At 41.1% G+C, this 9,352-nt stretch overlaps 1 protein-coding gene and 1 long non-coding RNA gene across 13 annotated transcripts in view; one reads left to right on the top strand and one right to left on the bottom strand.

The window, feature by feature from the left end:
• Nucleotides 1-7,695, bottom strand: part of AGPS (alkylglycerone phosphate synthase) — a 90,476-nt gene extending 82,781 nt beyond the window's left edge. For 3 of the 12 annotated variants that reach the window (XM_041124048.1, XM_041124045.1, XM_041124047.1), the window contains exons 1-4: nt 7,584-7,695; nt 5,533-6,386; nt 4,008-4,142; nt 3,623-3,687 (exon numbers count right to left, since the gene is read on the bottom strand). The gene's annotated coding sequence lies outside the window, so the exon portion shown is untranslated. Of the gene's footprint in view, nt 1-3,622; nt 4,149-4,240; nt 4,794-5,532; nt 6,387-7,583 lie in introns of those variants that run through there. The other 9 variants (XM_041124042.1, XM_041124046.1, XM_041124053.1 and 6 more) reach the window with 7 other exon arrangements.
• Nucleotides 1,162-8,097, top strand: LOC115342463. Its single transcript, XR_003923773.2, has 2 exons — nt 1,162-1,669; nt 7,594-8,097. It is a non-coding gene; the product is annotated as an uncharacterized LOC115342463 (long non-coding RNA).
• Nucleotides 8,098-9,352: the final 1,255 nt, after the last annotated feature.

A 9,352-nucleotide genomic window follows, 5' to 3' on the forward strand; every position in this document is an offset into this window, starting at 1 on the left:
CTCCTTCTGCCAGCTACCAAACTGCTGCTCCAGCTCCCACGTAGGCTTCTCCCTCTCAAACATGGCTTACAGTACACTGGAAACCCCAGTATATACTGGGAACCTCAATACAGTGTTGCAAAGACAAACATACGATATATTGAGCTGTGAGATGTTTGGGGTTGGATAGATACCGGTGTGAGGGCTGATTTTTTTTTAATATTTTCATCAGGAAAATATAGTAAACTTCAGCACGCTGCTGACATTGACAACTGTACATCGCAAAAAGCTGCAAATACCAATGAAGAGAGAATTATAGATGGGGTGTCAAGAAATGATGCCCTCAAAAAATAATAGTTTTGATCTAGAATAAGGCAAATTGATAAATACTGTACAAATAATCCAAGTAATTTTTCAGTGGAAGAAATAGCCTGAAAAGCATGAACTAGAAAAGAGAATGATGGGAAACTCTCCTTCTTCTGCCCTGGCAACTAGATGCGAGTTTGCACAGGATATGGCAAGGCAAAAGAGCAATGTCATTTTGGACTCCACATGAAGAGCTGTAACAGCATCAGGTTAAGTCATTTTCTTTATGATTTTGGCCTAAAATATTCAGTTCTATCCGCAGCACTATCAAAAAGACAAAAGATGAATGAGAAAGAGTTCTGAAAAAAGCCAGAAAAACAATCAACGGCTGGAGGCCAGATTTATTTGGAAATACGTGTATATGTTTAACTTGTCCAAACCTTTAAGGGTGATTAAGGGGAACCCATAATGGATGACTTCTTCTGGAACAGAGTACTTAGAAATACAAAGTAGAAAAAAAGGGTCAGCACGTCATGGGCTGCCAGCGATCCCAACACTGCTTTGTTAGCTGCTGCTGCTGAGCAGCCGCCGAATTACTCTAGTAGCAGATCCCAAAAGAGTGCATAAAAATGAGGGTTGCATTTACATTCTGAGAATCAAGCTTAGTTTTTGTTTCCTCAGAAACTCACTTCCAGAGACAAACCTCCCTGTTTCTACCATGTATTTAAATAAAAACTGGGCACACAGTCCAGTATAGTGCTGAGGATCACACTGATTGCTTGCTACTGCTTCCTATTCAAATACAGCCTTCATTCATCCTCAGGCCTATGTGTTACCCTCTCCCTATAGCACACTAATGGAGATGAGATTAGGAGTGAGGCTAGTGGGTGGCAACACCATGTACATAATGACATATTTAGGAGAGGAGAAAGAGGTGCAAGTTAAGCTAGAAAGAAAAAAAAGAAGAACCAGGCAAAATACCAACTGGAACATCGTGACTCCAGGGTTTTTGCATTTCTGACTGTTGCGTTCATACTGAGGCACAGAGAACATGTCGTCGCTGGAAGCCGGTCTGTGCAACTTGTTCAAGGTATTACCTCTGCTGCCTAGGTAGCAGTGAGGCTGCACAACCATTCCTACGCAGCACTGGCGTCTGCCCTCCTGCCCATGCCCATCTTCACCACCCTGAGCACATTTGGAAGTTAGCACCCCACCAGGTACATCAGGACAGGCTCAGCACTGACAGCTGCCGACAGCTAACAGGCTGCCTGCGTAACAGCCCTGCGGACGAGAAGCAGAACATCCTGTGCGTGCGGCTGCTCCAAGAGCAGCTCTTGCAGAACAGCGTGTATAGAGTCAGCAGGTTGCTTATATTTTAAACATGGTAAGTAAGGACTGCTTGCTGGGGTAGCAGAATATATGGGGCATGACAAGAGGCTGAAGAAGTAAACAACATATTATATTCCCATGTCATATGACTATCAGGAGGAAAATCTCAAAAAAAGAGAAAAGGCAAGAAAAAAAGTGGCAATAAAGCAGCCAACTTCTCCCTTTCTCTTTGAAAGTCAGAACAGGAAATAACTTGGGGTTTCCCCTATTTAGCAAATGCTCTTGTTATAGCAGAGGACGTACAGAATGATGAGTTAGAGGATAAGAAAGGTATGTCCTAGAAGAGATTATGAATGTGTCATAGATTAAACACTATTTGAGTTATTAATTCTATTCGTATAGATACTGATAGCATACTAAAATACTTTGATAGAACAGATATTCTACCCAATGCTTGTGTTATCTCTTGCATCAGAAGATGAAAGTCAAAGACACCTCAGTATTATTCTCGCTTTCACACTTTCTGGATTTTTGGGGGGCTGGGAGGGGCAACAAAAAATCCATGAACAATTATAGTGTGCATTTGAGAAGTGTCTAGGCTCTCTCAGCTCCTGGGAACACATGAGAATTTAAAGCAAAGGACAGGCAAGCAGGAGCTGGGTCAGCTCACCTATGGCATAAATGTATTCCAACACTTAGAGGATGGTGGGGAGTTCAGCAACATGTCAGACATGGAGTTCTGACTTTAAAGCACATGATGCACTTTAGACTCTTTGTAATATGCTTATTTATAGTTAGTGTGGCTTCAGCAGCTGAAGTCACAAAACTACGTCTTTTAAAACTATTCCCAGTATGTTCAGTGCAATGCAGGCTGCAAACATTTGTATTCATGGAATTCAACTTGGATTTTAAATCGCTATATATATGGGGTCATTAATTCTGGAATAAGTTCCTTCATCTATTCTAGCTTATTTCAATATTTAATTCTAAAACAGTTACTCTATTCTAGAATTACTCCAGAATTGTCTTGGCTCCAGAAGGTCATAGAAGAATCGTTCATCAGACATACTGATATTGCAGTATGCCCTGGGTAAAACAAGAATTAGGATTCTAGTTGAGTTAGGAGCACAGATCATATCATTTATTATCTGCAGATGCCAGGACATTAAAACTTTCAATTGTTTTCCCACCAAACTGAATGAGGCAGTTCGTTAATACAATTACCTCTGTATAATTGGAAACTAAATCAACAATGACTGTGTGCTTTGAATATTACTTTAAATAATTTCATTTTTACGATGCTATTTTTTTGTACATGGTATCACCAAATAGCTTATTCATTTTCCTGCTGACTGTGATTTGAGTTTGCGCCTTTCTTTGAGAGGGAAGAAGTGCATTTTCAACCTTTCTAGTTTTCTGGGATACAGTGTGCATTTCTTTTAATTATTTAGGCTGACACACATTAACACTAAAAGTCCATAGTCCATAGTGAGTGAAACAAGAGGGAAGGATCAGGTGGATTATAACTGCCCTGGGAAGAAGAGCAGGCACCAGAGGTCTTTGGCAAGGCCCTTACAGGACAACAGGAATTTGGGGTAGACAACCAACATAGAACTTGAGTCTTGTGAAGGATTTCCCTTGTTCCTTTCAAAGGAGTGTCCCTACTCACTGCCTCTTTGCTCTTTTGGAAAGAAGCAGTTTTAAAGTATTTGGACAGGTAATAGGGGGAAGGGCCACAGACTACTCACTCTGTCACGGTCTGTTTGGATCTCTCAAAATTACAGAACAACATACTCTGTAAATTAAACTTTATTTTACGAGCTCATTAGGAAAGCAAACAAACATGACAAACAAGGGCTCAGTCACCTTTGTGCAGGCTAGTCTAGCACGTGAATTCACTAATTCATCACTTGTCATGAGGTTTCTAACTCACAAGTTCTCTAATTCATAACTTGCAATTCATTAATTCATAACTTGTAACTCGTGGACCTGTGAGCAAAATAATTACCCAGCCAACAGTGAGAGTGCTCATCCTTCCTCCTCCATCAAGGTGCAGGGGTCCCCTGTATCACACTGGGAAGCAGAACATCAGTGTTTTATCAACACTGTTTTAATCACAAATCCAAAACATAGCACCATACAAGCCACTATGAAGAAAATTAACTCTATCCCAGCCAAAACCAGTACAATCTCCACACCTTATTCCATACCATTTACATCATGCTCAGGTCCCACACTATCCAATAGATCCTCATTAGCCGCTTTCCCCCTTCCCATCCTTTGATATATACACAGATATAATTCCCTTAGTCTACAGGACCACGCCTGTAAAATGTCCATAAAATGTCCATGAAATGTCCATTGACTTCATTAGTCCATGACCTGGGTTCTACCTGTTATGGTGGTCACTCAGGACAGGAGAGGTGGTGTGTTGTGTGGAGTTATTGGGCACCAAAGCCAGCTCAGGTTGGGTCACTGCTGCACTTGCACTGCTTCTTGTAAGGCTTATCCTCCACTGGTGGTGGTTCCTGCAACTCGAACCATAGGTAACAACAATTTAAAGGTATATCCGTTTCAATCTCTGCCTCTGGTCCCTTTGGACACTGCAGTGTACTCCTCCCCTTACCTCTGCTCCAGTGTGGACCTATCCACAGACCACAGCCCCACCTGCTCCAGCGTGGGACCACAGATACTTTGAGGTGTACCTGCTCCGGCATGGACTTATCCACAGTCACACATACCTCAGGATGTCCTGCTCCCGCATGGACTTATCCACAGGTCACAGCCCCTTTGACTCAAGTTGACAGTGGAGCTCCAGCCTGTCCAGCACAGCAGCACAGGGACAGCAGTGATGCCCTGGCCTTTGGCCAGCCCACCACATGGCCACTGCTGTTATCAAAATGCTCCCAGGCACAGCAGGGTGAGATGATAAGCCCTACAGCAAACAGCAGGAGCAAAAAGCAGCCACTAACAAGCACTAGACTTTAATGTACAGCAAGGCAAGCAAGTCCCATGGCAAGCACAGGACCCTGCCAATTAATAGCTAAGCAGCTATTAACAGCTATACATTCAGTCTAGCAAACTCCAGTCAAATCTGTCGTTACCTTGAACCCTTTGAGCCCGACGTTGGGCACCAAAAAGGACTGTTGTGGTTTAACCCTAGTGGGCAGTTCAGCCCCACACAGCCATGCGCTCACTTCCCCCCAGTGGGACGGGGGAGATAGTCGGAAGGCAAAAAGTGAGAAAACTTGTGGGTTGAGATAAAGACAGTTTAGTAGGTAAAGCAAAAGCTGCACATGCAAGCAAAGCAAAATGAGGAATTCATGCACTACTTCCCATCGGCAGACACGTATTCAGCCATCTCCAGGGAAGCAGGGCTCCATTAAACGCAATGGTGACTTGGGAAGAGAAACACCATAACTCTGAAAGTCCCCCCCTTCCTCCTTCTTCCCCCAGCTCTTTTGCTGAGCACAACATCACATGGTATGGAATATTCCTTTGGTCAGTTGGGGTCAGCTGTCTTGGCTGTGTCCCCCTCCCAACTCCTTGTGCACCCCCAGCCTGCTCGCTGGCAGGGCAGCCTGAGAAGCAGAGAAGGCCTTGACACTGTGCAAGCACAGCTCAGCAATAGCTAACATATCCCTGTGTTATCAACAGTTTTCATCACAAACCCAAAACATAGCACCATACAAGCTGCTATGAAGAAAATTAACTCTATCCCAGCCAAAATCAGTTCAGTAAATAAAAAAAAAAATAAATTGTTTAATTGACCAAAAAGTCAGCATGAATTTTCACTGTGTGAAAGACACAATAAGCTCAACAACTAAGAAAGGTACTTTATCTTGTTTTTATCAAACTAACTTAATAGGAGGTGAATTCTTAATGTGTAGGGTTGGTAAAATGTGCACCCAGAATTACCTGTACATAAGCATCTGTACATTACAAAAAGCTCTTCTGAAAATTGTTATCTGTTGAGTAGATCAGGCTGCTGTTGCAAAATGAAGGACCGCAGAGTGATACTGTCACGACAGCAGTCTTTCTCCTCTGTGAATGAAAAGGGGGGTTGTGCAAAGTGCCTCCAAAGGCTTCTAAAATACTGCCACAAAGTGGCTAAATCGTCCTTACAAGCTCTTTTCTCTGTTTTAAACACATTGTTCTCAAGAATCTTTCAACTTGAAAGGAAATTAATTTCTAAGGTTAAGTCTTCAAGCCATAACAAGAGGGATATGCTGACAATCACGCACTCAAAGCATTTCAATGTCAGTTTATTCTACAGGATGAGACAAGTACCAGCAGCAGATAAACCATTCCTGATGCCTCGGAGCCAAATTTCAAGTTGAACTTTCCTCGGGAAGAATAAGGGTCTGATTCTACTTGTTCATACTCATGTACAAAGTCCTACCACTTCTTGTACTTCCATGGTTCCTGGGAATGAGATCATAACCAATACTTAACGTCTGGGACACAGGAAAAATGTTGTAGGCATATGGTTACTCTTTCACTAGTACTAGAGACAGGGTCTTCTCATGAAGTGAAGAAAGAACCAGCTACTGTACTTTAGACTGTACGTTAACCTCATCTAACTTTTAGATGGTAGGGGTTAAGGAAGATGAATTCCAACCATCATGGCTGAGAACATATCATCTCATGCCAACAACCAAGCCAGGATCCATGGTCCATCTTATGACTTTGCGATGTAAGAAGGGAACAGAGCTTGTGCTGTGTGTGATGCTGATTCCAGGGTCCTTGGTTTACATCTTGTGCAGAGCTCTCTGTAAAATAGAGGATGTCTCCTTATCACTGAGTGAAAAATAAATTTTGTTTCACTGAATCCTTTCATCAGTGTTTTTCTAGTGACATCACAGGGACTAATTTTAAAATGAAAGTTCTTATTAAAAATCTAACATCAAAAAAACTTCTACTCAAAATCCCAGATCCTCAGAGTCACTTCTCATTACAGTCTCAGACAAAATAGTCACTGGTTCAAAGTTCAGAAATTCAGTGTGACTGAAATTCACTTGGCAAGTCAAGACTTGTCTCCAGCTTTTTTCAGAGGTTTGAAAGATTTTATTCTAACAGATATTTTCCTCCATTGCCCTTTTATTTGAAGGTACCCAAACTAGCAAGGTTTTTAAAATTGTATTTTCAGCAGCAGGTGGCACTATAAAGTTTCTATCTTCATAATTATTCTAATACAAAATAATATAAAATGTTATGCAGATACATTAGAAAGAACTTCATCAAAATGTTGTTAATAGTCCATTATCTGAAAATATGGCCAGATCTTTCCATTTTCCTATCATTTTAAAAGAGCATGAAAATATTTTAGAATAAATTCTGATAATAAAATAAATGTTTTTCTAATTATTATGATTGACAAAAATTCTAACGCAAGAATAGGAATAATGAGAATGTCTAATATAAAAATAGGCAACTAAGAAAATGTAAAATTATGTGTGTCATAAAAAGCTCTCTATACTCTTTGTTACCCTTCAGTAAAGTACCACTGTGGGTTGTTCTTGAATATACTACTTCAGCTACTTCAAATTTCCTGGAAATTGTATCTACCTCGTTTGCATATAAGCTGTAATATTGCAATAATGGGAATCCATACATAAAGACTAGGCATGTAAGTTTTATAAGGTAAATGAATGTATACTAACAAAAATACAGCAACTTGAAAAGCATTTGGATTTTTCTGTGCTTGGCCAAAAGTTCATATTTACAAGTGGAGACCAAAGCATTACATGTGGGCCCATATCCCTCTACGTACACCATATGGAGACGCTACTATGTCCCCAAATAAAATCCAGGATTAGAAAGATGCAATGTTAATTGAAAACATTTTCTTCAAAACTTTACTATACAAAAAGCTATAAAGGGCAACTAACAAACAAGCCTGTGTTTCCAGGTATTTCAGGTTGTCTAATCAAATGAAAATAACAATATTGCAAAAGTATTGCTCATACTTTGTTTCAGAAAGCCGCTGATGCCATGCCCCTCGTTCGTCAGTGGCATGCTGTGGGAATAGTGCAGTGAGATACAGCATTTTCATTAGGCCGATTTTTGGATGGCTGCCTTCTCATCTGAAATGAAGCGCTGGTCTGCCTGAGCTCAAGGTGTGAAGATAAGGAAAGGAGAAAAGAAATTAAGCAAGGAACACAAATGAAATATATAGTCAATGTTCTTTTATCTGGCCTGGACAGAAAGTGTCCTTGCCTTTTTTTTTCACCCCAGACTCCAAGCAAGCTGCTTAGCTTTGCATACTACTTCGGCACTGTGATACAATCTATGCCAACACCCAAGATTCACATTTGCTTTTATTTTGCTTTCTATTAAATAAAGCATGTAGAAAAGACGCCTTTATAGCTTCAGGGCAATTTTTCATGAACTGACATTGCATATTACTCATTTTGTACCAGCGTGGTCCGCTTGCCATTTCTTCTGTAATACTGAAAAAGTCCAAAGCTGGTACTTAATAAAAACATCATTTGCAAGGAGCTGGCAGCAGCTGTACTTAAAGGATCTTTAACGTGTGACAGCCCACTTCTGTTTCTCCAGAGTCTCCAGAGTCCTTTCAGTTGGATTCAGTTGGGTTCACTTTCAGACCACAGAATAAAGTGGTACCACAAAAATAATACACAGGAATATACTTAAAATTTTGCTGATGTTTCTCCATTGCAATAGATTTATTGTCACCATGCATTCTCCCTCCACGGAATCGAAGCCCTAGCTTTGTGAGAGCTCCTTCAATATACCCAGTTCATTCAGTGATGCAGCGCATGTTCTGCTTAGACCTCCATAATATGTTTAGTGGCTCTATGGATGTGTTTTAACTAAACTTTCATTGTAAGGCAAGTGCTCCCACTATATCTAGTACAGTTATCAAACATGCAGATAATAAATCTACTTAGATTACAAGTTGTTCTTCCTTCAGAGGGATGTATCAATTTCACATAATTACAGCAAGCAGTATCTACCTTTGGGTAGACACCCACCTGCAACGGGATGGTGCAAAGAATTTTTTTATTACAGATTTATCCAATTTATACATTCGTGCTATTTTTTAATTTATAAAGTCACAGTCTTGTACCTTGAAGGGCAACTGTGAAAATGAGATCTTCACACTAGCCCTGTTTTACATCAGCAGGTTGCACTAGCACAGCTCAAGGGTTGTGAAAACCCAAAGCAGGCATAGTGCACCAGTCTGAGAGAGACCACAGGAGCACTCCAGCTGCAAGCCGCAGAAGCACCTGCAAAGGAACAGTTAGATCTTCTATTATGGCTAATAAGAGCGTCCTAATTCCATGGTATTTGGTTATATCAGAGCACTGAAAGTAGCCTCAAAAATGGGCTCCGGGAGTCACCAAAGGATCCTTTGAAAGGTATATAATGGCAGTGGCCATACCCTTTTCAAGGCTGTTATTTAGCGCACCGCACGGTTTAACTATTTGACTGCTACTTGTATTTCCAAGTGGAATTCAGCTCGCTCTCTGATTAATGCCATTTACCAGATAGTGACAAGTGATTTAGGGTAAGACGCTGCAGTAAAATTTGGTAACTAGAACAGAGGGGTAGAGATCCAGGCCTGTGGCCCACCCGCTCCTACTTTTGGGCGTGCTGTGGCACGTGCTTTCTGCAACGCCTGAGGAATATGGTCTGTTGTTGGATGCATATTAAAGAGCTGGAGAAGTCAAAAGGTTGGCAAAACCTTATCAGGACCCGTGACACTACTGCT

The sequence above is a fragment of the Aquila chrysaetos genome, chromosome 6 (genome assembly GCF_900496995.4).
Source record: "Aquila chrysaetos chrysaetos chromosome 6, bAquChr1.4, whole genome shotgun sequence".
NCBI classification, from domain to species: Eukaryota; Metazoa; Chordata; class Aves; order Accipitriformes; family Accipitridae; genus Aquila; species Aquila chrysaetos.